The 19,511-nt window shown below is 38.5% G+C and overlaps 1 protein-coding gene and 1 non-coding gene across 2 annotated transcripts in view; both read right to left on the bottom strand.

Annotated features, from left to right (window-relative positions):
- The window catches only part of LOC115209942 (homeobox protein 13), a 136,752-nt gene that overhangs the window by 73,301 nt on the left and 43,940 nt on the right, over window positions 1-19,511 (bottom strand). The window lies entirely within an intron of this gene.
- Window positions 15,964-16,127, bottom strand: LOC115209978. The gene has a single exon (XR_003881348.1). It is a non-coding gene; the product is annotated as a U1 spliceosomal RNA (small nuclear RNA).

Here is a 19,511-nt window from a genome sequence, read left to right as displayed (position 1 = left end):
AAGCTGAACGTGTGTGCGTATTATATGAATGATGAATATGGCGTCGAGCTGGCAGAAACGTTAGCATGCCGGGCAAAATGTGTAGCCGTATTTCGTCTGCTGTTACGTTCTGAGTTCAAATTCCGCCGAGGTCGACTTTGCCTTTCATTCTTTCGGGGTCGATAAATAAAGTACCAGTTTCGCACTGGGGTCGATCTGATCGACTTAATCCCTTTGTCTGTCCCCTCTATGTTTAGCCCCTTGTGGGTAGTAAAGAAATATATATGAATGATGGACTCTCCCATCAAAGATGATGTATGAGCATTCAGCTCTTGCCAAGTAACCTGCACAAATGATTATGCGTGCACATAATCTCACTCCCTCTATCAAATCGATATTATCTGTACAGGTGCACCATGTACAACATGTCAGATGACGAAATGATCACAGAGCAACGTAAAAAGAAGTGCCTTGCTCAAGAACATAATGCAATGCCCGATCTGACAGGAGACTTTAAAATCCAGTATCCAGACGTCTTAGGTATGTCCTTAGTAGTGTACCTCGAGAGCATGTTCACCCACACACGGCTCTGAGGCATCATCCAACGTACTGCACTTACGTTGCAGGGAATTTCTCGGTGCACATTTAGTATCATCATCATCATCATCATTGTTTAACGTCCGCTTTCCATGCTAGCATGGGTTGGACGGTTTGACTGTGGGCTGGCGAACCAGATGGCTGCACCAGGCTCCAGCCAAGATCTGGCAGAGTTTCTACAGCTAGATGCCCTTCCTAACGCCAACCACTCCGAGAGTGTAGTGGGTGCTTTTACTTTCGACGGGCACGGGGGCCAGTCAGGCGGTACTGGCAACGACCTCGCTCAAAATTTTTTTTTTTTTATCTAAATAATTAATAGGAAAGACAGAGTGTAAGATGAAACGATCAGCGTACTAAATAAAGCTTACAGTACAATCCGTATTCCTTATCAATTATTTAAACTAAATATGTGTATATATATATATATATATATATATATATATATATATATGTGGAGGCACATGGCCTAGTGGTTGGAACAGTGGACTCACGAGTTCGAACTTAAGACTGGGCAATGTGTGCGTTTATGAGCAAAACACATATGCTCCACATGCCTCTGGCAGAAGGTAATGGCAAAAGTTCTGCTGACTCTTTCAAAACAACTTTCTCTCCTTCTTCCCTCCTGCATCTAGCAGCTCACCTGTGATGGACCAGTATCCTGTCCAGGAAACTGGCCCTTATGAGCCAGGCATGGCTTGAGAAGGAATAAACAATATATATATATATAATATATATATATATATATATATATATATATATATACACATATATATATATAAAGAGAGAGAGAATACATTTCCTTATGCTTTCTTATTTCTTTATTGCCCACAAGGGGCTAAACATAGAGGGGACAAACAAGGACAGACAAAGGGATTGAGTCGATTACAGTGACCCCAGTGTGTAACTGGTACTTAATTTATTGACCCCCGTAAGGATGAATAGAAAGTTGACCTCAGCAGAATTTGAACTCAGACGAAACGGCAGACAAAATACCGCTAAGTATTTCGCCCGGTGTGCTAAAGTTTCTGCCAGCTCGCCGCTTTAAATTCCCTATGCTTTCTGTCTACTAATTCTACTCACAATGAGTAAGTTGACACAAGAGTAGAAGATGTCTACTTGCAGTACCATGCTCTGCTAACAAATCTAGACCCACATTTTTGCAAAACTTAACCATGCACACAAATGATATACATCAAGGCCATTTTAACGTCCACATTTCCACCCTTACATGGGTCAGATAGAATTTATTTATTCTATTAGGATTAGTTAATTATGACTTTATTTAACATATTCCCCTCTCAGATACACACACTTATTGCAGCGGCCCTTCAGTTTTTGCAAGCCCTGTAAAAGAACTTGGAAGTGTGGGCCTCCAGCCAGGCCTTTCGTGATAGCCTTAAAGCCAGGAACTTTTCAGTAACCCCTCATAATGGTTGTCCACAATTCTGGCTAGTTTCAACCAGAAGAGATTTTGATTAATCTCAAACTATCATAAGAAACACTTGTTTAAGGAGCTGCAAAGTGGTATTGAACCAGAAGTAATATCACAGCTAAGCAAACTTTTTATCCACTCAGTCTAGCCACTGTTTTGTCTCCATGGAGCAGGGCTTTGACTGAAGGGGTTTATTTCTATGCGCTTACATCAGTGGCAATCCCATCTTGTTCACATATCAGGAACTACATTTCTCAATATGTTATCAAGTGCATATGATTCAAGGAAGATTTAGCTGGTGTTTCTAACAGTTTGTATGATCATGCCAGTAGTGTAGCTGGCTAGATAGTGGGACATGGGATTTGTTTTTTTCCTATGCAATGTTTTTATAGAGACACAGCACTTTGGGTTCTGATATATAAACCTGTATAAGCTTCGGGCGGACCTGGCAAAATCAAGAACTGATCCAGGTGGCACAAACTCTAGGTACACCACTGGATCATGTAAAGGACCGCCCCTTCCCCCCATTTGATTTTAAGATATAATGAGTGTAAGGTTATGCACTGAAGTAAATAGTAAGGATCTTTTCAGTTTGAACGGCAGTTTTTTCTAGCGGTGTCATATGAAATTGTCACCCATAATTATGACCATAGTATCGATCTATTGCATTTCAATCTATTTTAGGGTTAGTTAGGGTTATGGTTAGGGGTGGAGGAAGGGTATCTTTTTTTCTTCACAAATGTAAATAAACCCAATCTGTTTCTAAAACGAGGGGCATATTCATACGGCACAGAATGTTGTTTACCTCAATGGACGTCAGTGATTGGTTGAAACTGCAAAAATTGAAGAAAAAAACAACAAATATCTTACAAACTATAGAATCTTCTCGATAAAGCCAAGAGAAAAAAATGTTTTATAAACACATTCTACCAGTATACGAAGTTTAAAATTTTTTAGTTACCTAGAAATTATGTTAAAAACTGCTGTTCAAACCGCAAAGATCCAATAGTAAGTAACAAGGTAGTTTAGTTCTGACTTAATTATTACTTCGGGGACTTAATGCCAAGGGTTGTAACTCTGCTTCCTCCAGTTTGCTTAACTTATAAAAGTCAGCCTTGTACACTGAGTAGTCAGCTGTTTGGAAACGCATCCAGCTGCAAAACAACTGCTACAACAACAACAACAACAACAAAAAATGATCTTATTCATGTTGTATTGATTCAAATATCGATACGAAGCTCTGAACACAGGTATGTATACACACAGAGCTATCTGAACAGACTTATAGGTCTCTGTACAAATGAAGGCTCTGGGCCCTATAGCAATCTGTTTACTAACAGCAAGCCACAACATACACAGATCTAACAATTCGGCCCCTAGACTTGTAAAGACCCCCGGGTAATTACGCGTGCCTTAAAGCGGGTACTTAGGTACACATACACATGAATATGCATACTTATATGCGTGTACACAGAAATACGCGTCGACATACATAAGCACATGGATGTACAACACACTCACACGCGCGCATATATTACACACACATATGTATACATACACAAACGTATATACATGCATCTCTCTCTCTCTGTCTATCTATCTACCATCCTAATTGTATTTTTACATGTGTAGAAACATCTCATTTTTTCTATCTCTCGTTTCAATCGTTATTCCTTATTTTTTTTCCAAGGCTTGTACTAATCGAACCGTTAAGTTACGGGGACGTAAACAAACCGACACCGGCTATCGAGCGGTCGTTTGGGGGGACAAACACACAAAGATACGTACGTACACACATAAATATATATATGTATTTTTAAGTAATTCCAATAACTCACACGGCGCACACACACAGACACGAAAATATCCAGATTAATATCTTACTTACACATAATTTCTTGGAAGCATTTGCTGAGAAAGACGATATTTTATATATATGTGTATATAAATATATTTGTATCTAAATTAACGTAAGGTGCGCTTGTGTGTGTGATTGATACAATAACTACTACAGAGAACAATGAAAACGAGAAGTGAATAGGCAACAGGCAGTGAATGAAAGAGAAAGGAAGGCAGCCGAGAGTGTGTGGTGGGGGCGAGTGAGAGCGGGAAAGAGAAAGAAAGAGAGTGGGAGGGAATTATCAGTGGGAGAAAAGAAAAGAGAATGAAAAGAAAGATATGAGAAGGCAGCAGACAGAGAGAGGGAGGGGGACTGAAAGCAGCAGACGACAGGGAAAAAGTGGGAGTAGAGAAAGAGATGAGAAGGCAAGCAGACAGAGAGAGAGGGAGATTGAAAGCAGCAGACGACAGGGAAAGAGTGGGAGTAGAGAAAGAGCTGAGGAGGCAGCAGACAGAGAGAGTGGGGGGAGGAACTGAAAGCAGCAGACGACAGGGAAAGAGTGGGAGTAGAAAGAGAGATAGAGTAGGAATGGTAAGACAGCGAGAGATAAGGTAGGAGTAGAGAAAGGGAGAGATAAATAGAGATCACAGCTTGAGGAATTAAAAAGAGATAGAGTGAGAGTGTGAAAGAAAAAGATTAAGCAAAAAAAAAAAAAAGGAAAAGAAATCGTGTGAGAAATTAAGAAAAAGGGAGACAGAGTAAGAGGAGAGAGAGTAAGAGAGAGAGAGAAAGTGAGTTGGAGAAGAGAGAAAGAAAGGCAATAGAGAGGAAGTACAAATAAACACGTCCCCACAAAGGCTACATGCAACAAATTAGCCGTGATTGGTTCGAAACTAGCACACTTGCCATTCAGGAAGGTAAAACACATGCAACATAACGATAACAATTATAATAACAATAATAATAATAATAATAATAAAATATAATAAACTGAATAGTAATGCTAGGTAAAAGATGGAGAAGGAAGAAGGGGTAAGAAGAAGACGTAATGAGCTGTAGAGGGAGGGGGCAGAGCTTTGTGAGGAACGCGAGGAAGGGGAGGTAGGAAAGGTTACCGCGGGTCAAACACAAATAAAAGAAAGGAATGGTGAACGACATGGGTTAGAGATAGAGTAAAGGTAAGAGAGAAAGGGTTGGATAGAGATGATACAAGAGGGGAAAATAAATGATAGGCTATAGATTACATGAGAGAGAAAGTCGGAGAAAGGATAGAATATAGATGACTTAAGAGAAAAAGTAAACAAGAATGAGAGAGTGTGTGTGGGAGAGATGGGATAGATAAAAAAATGACATAATAGAAAGAAGAAACGATAAGGATATGTAGATGAGATGAGAGGGAGAGAGAAAGGGCAGACTAGATGATAGAATATAGATGACATGACAGAGAAAGAAGATAGATTATCGATGACATGGGGGAGAAAAAGAAAGGATAGGATACAGATGAAAAGAGATGAGACAAGGGAGTGAGAGAAGAAAGTACAAACAAAAGGAATATAAAAGAGAAGGAAAAAGAAAGGGAATAACAGTTAAGATAGATAGATAGATAGATAGATAGATAGATAGATAGATAGATAGATAGATAGATAGATAGATAGATAGATAGATAGATAGATAGAGTGAAAGGGATAGTGTAAATAAGAGGCAATTTAAAAAGGGTAAAAAAAGAAAAAATCAACACTGAAGAGAGATATTTATGGAGGTGCGGTTCTGTGTGGGAGGTGTAGAAGTAAAAATAAATATTAACTAAAACAAGAGAACAATTGAAATGAAATTAAAAACAATTTGAAATAGGAAACGAACGAAGTCCATTAAAGAGTAAACTGAATGGAATCTCAAAGTGAAAGGAAGAAAGAAACAACAAAGAGAGAGAGAGAGAGAGAGAAAGAAAGTGAGTATGCGTGGCCTAACTAGGGCGTTGCGCACACGATCGCAACATTGCGGTTTTAATTTCTGGACCAGGCGGGTCCGTTGTGTTCTTGAACAAAACACCTTCCTTTCTCGTTGCTCTACGTTCACTTCGACAGCTGACGTGTGGCACACTTGCGCACCTGAGCAGCACAAACGTTTGGTCACAATAAACAATCACCTGTGCAGGTTTTTTCAGTAAGAAACTGCGTAGACGCCTCCATCTGTAGTCTGTGGCAAGAGAGTATGCCGCGTACGTGGTGTGTTGTGTGTACGTGCATTAATATACGGTTGAGTGAGTAAAAAGTTCGTTAAGCAATCGAAAAAGTCTTGCGTTCGATTTTACAGTGAATTTATTATTATTTTTATTTATGCGCCCTTTTCGAGCCTAGCCAGGCTCATGGGCCCGGTTTCCAGGTTTCTGTGGCGTATGTATTCCCCCCCACCCACCAGCTGGACGGGACGCCAGTCCATCGCAGCGTTACTCAAGAAACAGGAAGAAAGAGTGAGAGAAAGTTGGGGAGAAAAAGTACAACAGGGGTCGCCACCACCCTCGTGGAGCTTTAGGTTTTTGCGCTCAATAAACACACAACGCCCGGTCTGGGAATCGAAACCACGATCCTCTGACCGCGAGTCCGATGCCCTAATCACTGGACCATTGCGCCTCCACGTATTATACATTTAATATGGTTTAGGTTGTAAATGCCAAGCTGGCGGAAACGTTAGCACACCAGGCAATAATGCTTAGCAGCATTTCGTCCGTCTTAACGTTCTGAGTTCAAATTCCGCTGGGGTTGACTTCACTTTTCATCCTTTCAGAGGTTCATAAATTGAGGTACCAGTTGAACACTGGAGTCAGTGTAATCGACTTACCTCCTACTCCGAAATTTTTGGTCTTGCGCCAAAATTTGAAATCAAATATACCTGAGGCTAATACTTTGAGTGTGAAACTGGAAATCTTGTAGAAAGTCATCGGATAGACTGTACCAGTAATTATGTCTCTTTGTGTAATATTCAGCCAATTACTGGATACAAGCTGCATTGTGTACCTTGTGTCACACCGATTCTGTCAAAGAATTACATTAAGGCATATACTATATGTACCTATGACGTACATAACCACTTAACCCTTTCATTACGAACCCGGCTGAAACCGGCTTTGGCTCTGAGTACAAATGTCTTGTTTTCATAAGTTTCGAATATAAATCTTCCACCAAACCTTAGTCACAATTTATATTCCTAACACTTGCTGAATGATAACGAAGTTATTTTACTAAATTCTTTGTTATATTTAAAGTAATTGAAAGAAACACAGAGCATCTCAACAGAAATATGGTAAGAGAAGGGTTAAAATATATAATAGAGAAACAATTCTTAACCCTTTTGATACCAACCTGGCTGAAACCGGCTTTCGCTCTGAGTACAAATGTCTTGTTTTCATAAGTTTTGAATATAAATCTTCCACCAAACCTTAGTCACAATTTATATTCCTAACACTTGCTGAATGATAACGAAGTTATTTTACTAAAGTCTTTGTTATATTTAAAGTAATTGAAAGAAATACAGAGCATCTCAAAATAAATACAGTAACAAAAGTGTTTAACACATAGAATACTCAACCGATGTGATGCAAGAGGCCGGCTTGTTTAACACAGTGTGATGCTAATTCCGACTAGGGAGCGATTACATTGAAACATTCTATACATTCTGGACACTATATAATTTTAGGAGTATATAGGTGACTGGTGCTGAAAACTGGTATACTTCGCTGTCAAATTAGACAGCCAATCTACACACTTTCTTCTGTGTGTCGTTCTACGTGCCTACAAATCTCTAAGTCATGTGTGGAGTTGAGTCAAACTTATTAAACTCTTTTACTTCTTTCAGTCATTTTGACGGTGGCCATGCTGGAGCACCGCCTTTAGTCGAGCAAATCGACCCCAGGACTTATTCTTTGTAAGCCTAGTACTTATTCTATCGGTCTCTTTTGCCGAACCGCTACGTTACGGGGTCGTAAACACACCAGCATCGGTTGTCAAGCGATGTTGTGGGGGACAAACACAGACACACAAACATACACGCACACACACACATATATATACATATATACAATGGGCTTCTTTCAGTTTCCGTCTGCCAATGTTGGGGGGGGGCACATACAGACACACAAACATACACACACACACACACACACATATATATATATATACATATATACGATGGGCTTCTTTCAGTTTCCGTCTACCAAATCCACTCACAAGGCTTTGGTCAGCCCGAGGCTATAGTAGAAGATACTTGCCCAAGGTGCCACGGAGTGGGACTGAACCCGGAACCATGTGGTTGGTAAGCAAGCTACTTACCACACAGCCACTCCTACGCCTACGAGGAATTTGTGGCTGAGATTTCTAGCAGAGAATAGGCAACCATATAAAGTTTTCCAAATTGGCTCTCAGGTGAAAGAACAACAAAAATAAAAAAAAAACAAAAACAAAAACAAGAAATCAAAACTCGTTTCATAATATGCATTTTGCAGTTTCCCACTTGTATCGCTGACAATCATAAATAACAGAAATACAATCATTTCTTATACCATCATCATCACCAACATCAACATCTTCATCGTTACTACCAGCACCATCATTATCATCATCAACACTATCATCAGCGCAGCCATTAGCCTACTTGCCATTATTCCCATTCAGGTATATGCACACATATAAGACCTCTTTGCGAATTCTCTATGAAAATCTATGGACATTTCACAGTCTGGCTGAAGGCTAGATAGAGGCGAAAGTATGGCAGAAGTGGTAGGATATGAATGAATGGATGACAAATTATTAACAGAAGATGGCAGAGGTTTTAAACAGCAATATGTACGCTCGTGAAGGAGCAGAGCCTGCGGCTATATGCGCATATTTGTGTGTATGCATGCATGCACGTGTGTATGTATTTTATTCATATATGCTGGCGCGTACATCGCATATGAAGAGAGCAAATTGTATGCATATATTCATGTGTGTATGGATGTAAGCTTGCATGAATATATAAGTGTTTGATGTATCTACATTTGTATAAATTTATTATATTTGCTGTTATTTTGGATTTTCTACATAGTTCCATGTGTGAATACACACACACACACATACATATATATATATATATATATATATCTCCACACCCATATATATACTTGTACAAGGTAGTATCAAAAGATTCCTAGACTGGTTACGTTTAATAAAAAAAAAAACTTATTTACCTACACTCTCGGAGTGCTTGGCGTTAGAAAGGGCATCCAGCTGTAGAAACTCTGCCAGATCAAGATTGAAGCCTGGTGCAGCCATCTGGTTCGCCAGCCCTCAGTCAAATCGTCCAACCCATGCTAGCATGGAAAGTGGACGTTAAACGATGATGATGATGATGATGATGATGATTACCTAAGTTTTAACATTATCTCCTTCGAAATGGTCACCACGTGCAGCGATACACCGGTCCCAGCATTCCTACCACTTTTGGAATCTGGCCTGGAAGTTGTTTTCTGTAATTCAGTCGAGGACCTTCTGTAATTCACTCTGGATCTAGACAACGGTCTTAAAACGGCGGTCTTTGAGCTACATTTTCATCTTGAGGAAAAGATGGAAGTCTGCGGATGCGAAATCTGGTGAATATGGTGAGTGCGGAAGCGATGCCATGTAGTGTTTGGTGAGAAACTCATGAACGAGGAGAACATGGTGACAGGGTCATTGTCATTGTGAAGAATTCGATTTTTTGTGCTTCTCCGAATGTCGTCCATCAAACGCTTCAAAACATCACAATAGAACTTGATTGACAGTCTAGCTCTGTAGGAATTCTTGATGCACAATACCACATTTCCAGAGGTGACCCTTGTGGAGGGTTTTCCAGATTGCTCATCATCTTCTAAGGATGTCGTGATGACACGGTCATTGTCATTGTGAAGAATCCGATATTTTGTGCTTCTCCGAATGTCGTCCCTCAAACACTTCAAAACATCACAATAGAACTTGATTGAGAGTCTGGTTCTGTAGGATGAATTCTTGATGCACAATACCACATTTCCAGAGGTGACCCTCGTGGAAGGTCTTCCACATTACTCATCATCTTCTAAGGATGTTCTTCTGTTTTTGAAGCATCTGTGCCACATGAAACATTATGTACGACCCATTGCCTTATCACCGTAAGATTACCGAAGCATGCTCAATGCCTCTGTAGCAGCCTTTCTAAGTTCAATGCAAAATTTCACATTGGTTCTTTGTTCCTGTCCACGACTAAATCACAGACTACAGCATACATATGATCACAAAAGCACAAATTTCACAACTCGCAAAGTAAACACAGCAATGTTATTTGGCACATGGCTTCATGAAGGTCACTGCTAGCTCTTACCATGCATGCAACAGTGTGTTGTCATCCGTTGGCGTGCTACATAACTAATCCAGTAACTTTTTGATACCACTTCGTACACATGTATATATGCATACACTTATATATACACATGCATATACACATATATACATAGTAGGAGTGGCTGTGTAGTAAGTAGCTTGCTTACAAACCACATGGTTCTGGGTTCAGTTCCACTGCGTGGTACCTTGGGAAAGTGTCTTCTAGTATAGCCTTGGGCCGACCAAAGCCTTGTGAGTGGATTTGGTAGACGGAAACTGAAAGAAGCCCGTCGTGTATATGTATATATATATATGTTTGTGTGTTGTGTTTGTCCCCCCAACTTCGCTTGACAACCGATGGTGGTGTGTGCACATACACACATACGCATGCATATACACATGTATATTCAAATATATACATACATATGTAAATGCATACACCTACATATACAAGAATATACAGATATACGTGCATATACACATATATAAATACACATAGATGTGCATGCTCATACACACATATGCAAGTATATACATATATAAACATGGAGGCACATGGCCTAGGGGTTAGAGCAGCGGACTTGCAGTCGAAGGATCGCGGGTTCGAATCGCAGACCAGGCGATGTGTGTGTTTATGAGCGAAACACCTAAGCTCCACGCGGCTCCGACAGAAGTTAATGGCAAATTTTTGTTGACTCTTTCACCACAACTTTCTCTCACTCTTTCCGCGTGCATCTTGCAGCTCACCTGCGACAGACCGCCAAAGGAAACCGGGAAATCAGCCCTTATGGCTCGAGAAGGAACAGACATATATAAACTGATATATACATACATATGTGGACGTGTGTGGCTTAGTGGTTAGGGTGTCAGCAACATGATCGTTAAGATTGTGGTTTCGATTCCTGGACCGGGCGACGTGTTGTGTTCTTGAGCAAAACACTTCATTTGACGTTGCTCCAGTCCACTCAGCTGGCAAAAATGAGTAACGATGCGATGGACTGGCGTCCCGTCCAACTGGGGAACACATGCGCCACTGAAACCGGGGAACCGGGTCCATGAGCCTGGCTAGTCTTTAAAAGGGCGCATTTATTTTATTTTATACATACAAACACGCGTTTTATTCATGTATACTCAGAAGCACATGCATATACACACGCATATTGATATTCAGCATTACAAGCAGTGATTTGAGATAGACAAAAGAAACAGAACTATGCGTTCATGTGAATGTAGACCTGTACGTATGTGTGTATCTATGTATTTATATATGTATGTGTTTAAGTATGTATGTATATGTATGTGTTTCAGTATGTATGTATATATTTATGTGTGTATATAGATACGCGCATATGTATGTATGTGTTCATGTATATGTATGTATGTATGTATGTATGTATGTATGTATGTATGTATGTGTGTGTGTATGTATGTATGTACGTATGTTTGTATATATGTATGTATACCTCCTCTTTGTCTTGTTATCTGGAATACATTTTAAATGGAAGATATTTGCACATGTGGTGCTTCATGGAAATACAAACCCACACACGCAATCATGCACAGAGAAAGAAAGTACTCCTGAGTAGAACAAAAATATAATGGTTATCTGAACAACAGATAAGTGAGCACACACACAGAGACATCCATACATAGGCTAAAAGCATACACACATGGCATACACTCATATATATATATAGTTAATCCAAACGAGAAAGCACAAAATAAAACACAGCAACGCGAGGACGTGGAACAAATATAGTATTATTGGACGCTCAGGAAAGAAGGAGGGTTTAACGTTTCGAGCGGAGCTCTTCGTCGGAAACATAGGAGAAGGAAAGATCCAGAGAAGGGAAGACAGAGGAAAAGAAATCGCCAACGGTACACACGCGGTCACATTATGTATATATGTATATATATATATATATATATATATCAGAAATATTAAATTTCTAAATATCTCATAGAGATATGTACGGTGGTGGAGCGATAGAGTGGTTGTATACTGTCAACTTAACGTGACAGTCCTGTAAGGGAATTACACCACCGCTGTTTAGCCCAAGGAAGCATCGACGCTTCTTGTCGGCATTCGTAAATATATAAGGACACAGGAAATGTGTCAAGACCGACAAGAAGCGTCGATGCTCCCTATGGCTAAACAGCGGTGGTGTAATTAATTCCCTTACAGGACTGTCACGTTAAGTTGACAGTATACAACCTCTCTCTCTCTCTCTCTCTCTCTCTCTCTATATATATATATATATATATATATATATATATATATATATCTATAGATATATATATATATATATATACACATATATATATACGAACATGAGGGATGCTGAAAAGTTCCTGGCATTGCCTAAAAGAAAATACAGAAGGATCAGTTAAATTATGATTTTGTCAAGCAATGGTGGGGGGACAAACACAGACACAAACAAACACACACACACACACACACACATATATATATATATATACATACATACATATACATATATACGACGGGCTTCTTTCAGTTTCCAGCTATCAAATCCACTCACAAGGCTTTGGTTGGTCCGAGGCTATAATAGAAGACACTTGCCCAAGGTGCCATGCAGTGGGACGGAACCATGTGGTTGGTAAGCAAGCTACTTACCACACAGCCACTCTTGTGCCATATTGAACATAATTTTTAACAAGAAAATCTTACGTAGACCCCTAAGGGTTCTATAAACACCAGTTGAGACCCACTGTTCTACATGATCACTCAGCCAATAAATGCTAGAAATGGCAGCTAAACCATCCTAAAATCACATCACATGATTAGCCCTTGAACCCGAGAGACCCACTACTTGAACACTTTTGCTGCTAAAAATAGCATCCTCAAATCCAACAATCAACCCTCAAACCCACTCAACCCTCTACATGATTACTCAGCCTGCTAAACATAGCAGCTAAACCCTCCTCAGATCACCTTCCCACCCACACCTACCCTCATCTTAGAAAAGTACACAGTGACTAATGTAGTCGTGAATTCTCTAAACATAGGACAAAAAATTTTATGGTGATTTTTTTTTCTTACTCTTTATTTTTTTTTAAACTTGCTGAACTGTTAAGTTACAGGGACATAAACAAACTAACACTGGTTGGAAACAAACACAAACAGGAAACACACATGGCAGGCTTCTTTCAGTTTCCATCCACCAAATCCACTCAAAATGCTTTGGTTATACCAGGGCTATAGTAGAAGACACTTGCCCAAGATGAAATACAGTGGGACTGAACCTGGAACCATCATCATCATCATCGTTTAACGTCTGTTTTCCATGCTAGCATGGGTTGGATGGTTCGACCGGGGTCTGGGAGGCCAGGAGGCTGCACTAGGCTCCAGACTGATATGGCAGTGTTTCTATAGCTGAATTCCCTTCCTAATGCCAACAACTCCAAGAGTGTAGTCGGTGATTTTTACGTGCCACCGGCACAGGTGCTAGGCGAGGCTGGCAACGGCCATGATCGGTTGGTGCTTTTTACGTGACACTGGCACCGAAGCCAGTCAAGGCGGTGCTGGCATCGGCGGCATATGGATGGTGCTTTTTACGTGCCACCGACACTGGTGCTAGGCGAGGCTGGCAACGGCCACGATCGGTTGGTGGTTTTTACGTGCCACCGACACGGAAGCCAGTCAAGGCGGCGTTGGCATCGGCCACATATGGATGGTGCTTTTTACGTGCTACCGGCACAAGTGTCAGGGGAGGCTGGCAACGACCACAATCGGTTGGTGGTCTTTACGTGCCACCGACACGGAAGCCAGTCAAGGCGGCGCTGGCATTGGCCACATATGGATGGTGCTTTTTACGTGCTACCGGCACAAGTGTCAGGGGAGGCTGGCAACGACCACAATCGGTTGGTGGTTTTTACGTGCCACTGGCACGGAAGCCAGTCAAGGTAGCGCTGGCATCGACCTTGTACGGATGGTGCTTTTTACATGTCACCAGCACAGGTGCTAGGGGAGGCTGGCAACGGCCACATACGGATGGTGCTTTTTACGTGCCACTGGCACAGGGTTGGAAAGCAAACTTCTTACCACACATCCACACCCACAACTATAAAAAATATATTTCCTTATCTAAGCAAGCAGGTATATGTTTTTTAAAACTATATACCTTGCTATCGCTGTTATTAAATAATCAATTTCTGTGTTACAGGAATTTCTGTAACGTAATCCATTCATTGATTATAGATTGCATCATCTCTTTATATACAGAGAGTTAAAAACTTTCTTAACACGGTTATTAATCGCTATGCATATTTAGCTAACCAGACATTCAAGAACCAAGCCAACAAAGAAGTCTTTTTAAGGTCAATCTATATGCTAGAAATATTAGGTATATTATATATATAATAATATATATATATATATATATATATATATATATATATATATAATTATATATATATATATATATATACAAAGAAGTCTTTTTAAGGTCAATCTATATGCTAGAAATATTAGGTATATTATATATATAATATATATATATATTATATATATATATATATATATATATATTATATATATATATCGCTGTTCTTGTTCTCTGAGCATAAAAGAAATTTTGGCTGGGGCAAATGAGTAAGATAATGTGAATTTGCCGATTTAGGGATCAGATTATGTTATAATGCATCTAGGGAAGGCTATTTGCTTCGATGATATAGTTTTTGTAAGGTACCCTTTTACTTGTTTCAGTCATTTGACTGCGGCCATGCTAGAGCACCACCTTTAGTCGAATAAATCGACTCCAGGACTTATTCTTTGTAAGCCCAGTACTTATTCTATCAGTCTCTTTTGCCAAATTGCTAAGTTATGGGGGACGTAAACACACCAGCATCGGTTGTCAAGCGATTTTAGGGCGACAAACACAGACACACAAACATATACACATTTTGTCTTAAAAACCTCCACATACCCCCTTGTACTCTACTACTTTTTATTGTATTTTACCCCGCCTTATTTCACCCTCCTCCTTAACGGCACTGACTGCTATTTCTAGCATGTTGAGTAACCACAAGCAAGGCTCCCTCGCTGGTTCGCGAACGAGATGCATCCCATCTTTGGCGTACAACATCCCCTCATGAAGCTAAAGAAAAAAAGGCGGGGGGGGGGTGAACAACGTCGTGCACCAACATGAGATGATAGTGAAAATATAAACCCAATTGCATCGAATATGAATGAGATAAAACCATTAGACGAAGATTTGACTTGCTAGAAACCGCAGTGTAAGAAAAAATATCGGTTAACCATATCAAATTATACTTTTCGTTTGTGAAGATAAATAACAGTCTTGGAAATAGAATACATAAGGGTAACTGGTCTTATGTTTCATTAGAGAGTCTGTTCTTTGATTTATGGGGTGAGCGCGAACGCAGACACCACACTTAGAAATAACGCACGCGAGAACATTGTGAAAATATGAACCTGAATGCATCGAATATGAATAGAATTTATCGAAATCCATTCGATGAAGGATCGACTTGCTAGAAATAGCAGCCTAAAAACCATAAATCTATAAAGATACCAAATACACATTCAGCCGTAACAGTAAAAGTTTCCATAATAGTATTCCGCAGTTAATGACTTGCTAGAAATAGCAGCGAAAGAGTAACTATGTATAAAACTATGCTTCTCATTTCTTACAATTTAGAGATATCTTACATTGCGTAAGATGAATCTAATATATGTCATTATTAGTCTGTTCTTTGTTTGATTTACGGGGTGAGCGCGAACGCAGACCCCACACTTAGAAATAGCGCACCCGAGTCGCCCACATTTGGGGCGATCGCAAAGGTCAACCCAACCGGAGTGCAATGGAAGGGCCTCACTCTGGGAGAACCACCTAGATGATCATGGTTTACCCCTGTGCCAGGTAAGTATGATTATAGCCATGGACAAAATATATTTAAGCCCTTACTACTCAATACATTCGATGATTTTATACCAACAACATTGACAATTAATTTATTTATACACCTCAGAAACAAAATAACTCTAATCGCAATTTACTTAGGCAATTAATTACAACATTTGTGTCTCACACTACTTACTCAATTTACTTTATTTACCTAGATTTTAGAAATTTAATAATTGAAATCACTTTCAAAATTCATTCATTGCCTATATACGCCAGTGTTCAAGGGAGGTAATTCAGCACTTTTAAACTACGACAAATCTTTTCTCTTTAGTTTTTTTTCTTCTTTTTTCGTTTACTGATAATTACTTAAAGTGAAAATACTTAGAGCTTCACTTAAAATAAAACATTAATTCGATTAATTTATACAGCCTGAAAACTTACGCAGAGACTTTTAATTAATTCGTAATATTATGTATATATGCACGTATATCTGTATATTCGTGTATATGTAGGTGTATGCATTTATATATTTGAATATACATGTGTATATGTATGCGTATGTGTGCACCGCCTTTCGTCGAACAAATCGACCCCAGGACTTATTCTCTACACTGTCAAGTGTAATGTTTATTTATTAACTTTGTGTTAAATTAATCATGCATTATAGCTTCAAAATTTTGATAATGACATTGCGTATTTTTGATGACGGCCAGAGTTGAAATATCTGGGAGCTAAGTATGGCTGATTTAAATGTTAAAAGGTGAATGACACCCAATCATTTTAACACATTATCATTCAGATTATACTACCAAATACAATGCTTACCGCTGTATTTAGAGGTTATTTAACCCTTTCGTTACTGTATTTATTTTGAGATGCTCTCTGTTTCTCTCAATTATTTTAAAATATAATAAAGAATTTAGTAAAATGACTTAGTTATCATTAAGCTAGTGTTAGGCACATTATTTGTGACTAAGGTTTGGTGGAAGATTTTAATACAAAACTTATGAAAACAAGACATTTGTACTACAGAGCCAGAGCCGATTTCAGCTGGGTTGGTAACGAAAGGTGTAAGCGATGTGTTCGTGGATGATTAAGGGGTTAGATGAAGGGGCAAAAACTCCCAAAATATGGCATATATGCCCATTGTCCTTTTTGTATCTTTGATCTCGTTGTTTACATCTGATATCTCGGATATGAAATGTCATAACAAAAGTCAGTGTTGGCTGAAATTTCTATAGAGTATCTGTAGAGACAACCTTAACAAGTGATGTAAAGAACACAGAAGAACATGGTATTGGCTTATACAAATGTACTTTATAGTATATTATGCTTGAATAACAAAATACCATGTCCCTGTAAGTCGTTAATGATGTGACTGTTTATTCTTAGAATGACATTGTATAGCAGTAGGTGCGAGAGGCCAGATATGGCCAGTTTGACAAAAAAAAAAAAAAAAGAAAAGAAGGATATTTGGGTCAGATACAGGCAGTTTAAATGCTAGAGGGTTAACCAAAGTAATGGCACATTAGTTAATGTACTCCCAGATATGCTACATCAGAACACAAGCAAGGTGGTTAGATAATATGCACGATCTTCAGGGACTGAAGGATAGAATATACATACATACATACATATACACATACATAGATACACACGGGTGTCTATGATTGTGCATAGAAGAATATGTTACTTAAACAAATTCCAGCCTTGTCTGATTTTCACACTTTATTTACAATCTTGTAATAATATAATATAATTTGTAAATTGTACAGCATAACTGTCAGCACTAAAACATGAACCGGAAGATTGCATAGTTTAATGCATGAAAGTGCTAGTTCAATCAGAATGGACATTTGATATTATATCATTTCATTATATTATATTATTATAAGATGTAAATAAAACGTGAAACGTTGGAATTTCTTTGAGTATATACACATTATATATATATATATATATATATATATATATACATATTATATATATATATATATACATACACACATATATATATATACATTATATATATCAATAATAATAAAGAGTAAAATTAATTAACTAACTAGTAATTAATAATTCCACCAAGTAGAATTCGGCATGATAAAGGACCATTTTTCGGTAAACTTAAACAATATTTTATAATTACAAGTATAATTATAATTAGGGTTCAGCAAAGATTTGCTTTACCACATACATGCTCATACACACACACACATATACTTACACACAGACAAATACACATACACAAACATAGCTACATATATGCATATACAGACTTATATACACATATACACACACACACACACATATATATACACACACAAAAATATATGTACACATTCATACAGGCATTCACGCACATTCTCATACACACACATACTTACACAAAGACAAATACACATACACACACATAGATACATATATGCATATACAGACTTATATGCACACATACACACACAAATATATGTACACATTCATAGACACTCACACACACATGCTCATACACACACACACACATACTTACGCACAGACAAATACACATACACACACATAGCAACATATATGCATATACAGACTTATATACACACACACACATATACACACACACACACACATATATATATATATACACACACAAAAATATATGTACACATTCATACAGGCACTCACACACATTCTCATACACACACACATACTTACACACAGACAAATACACATACACACACATAGATACATATATGCATATAGACTTTATATACACACATACTTATGCACAGATAAATACACATACACACACATAGATACATATATGCATATACAGACTTATATACACATATACACACACACACACACACATATATATATACACACACACAAATATATGTACACATTCATACAGGCACTCACACACACATGCTCATACACACAACACACACACACACACACTACTACACACAGACAAATACACATACACACACATAGACACAAAGCTATACTATAAAGAAAATGCTTTAGTTATTTTACTGAGTGACAATAATTGCTGCTGGAAGTCGAAGGTAATCAGCCGCCATATATACACATTTGGATATTGGCATGGCTGTTTGATATCGCCACGCTTGTTTGATGTTGCCATTTATCACTTAACTCCATCTCTCAAACAGCCATCCCAATTTTTACCAATTTTCCTGATAATATTGCTCAATCTACTTTTATTTGCTTTTTATGGGTTTTCTGTGCTTTTTTTTTTTTTTGTAATTTAAAAAATTTTTTTTAATGCTTTCTTCTTTGCAGTTCTGAACAATCATTGTAATCAGGATAGAGAAAAACACTAACCTAATTTATCTGGTAATCACAAACACTTCTCTCCCTCCATCCACCCAACCATGACCACCACCTCTTCCGCC

The sequence above is a fragment of the Octopus sinensis genome, linkage group LG3 (assembly GCF_006345805.1).
Source record: "Octopus sinensis linkage group LG3, ASM634580v1, whole genome shotgun sequence".
NCBI classification, from domain to species: domain Eukaryota; kingdom Metazoa; phylum Mollusca; class Cephalopoda; order Octopoda; family Octopodidae; genus Octopus; species Octopus sinensis.
Note: the sequence above shows the minus strand (reverse complement) of the source record. Positions and strands in the feature narration are given on the sequence as shown.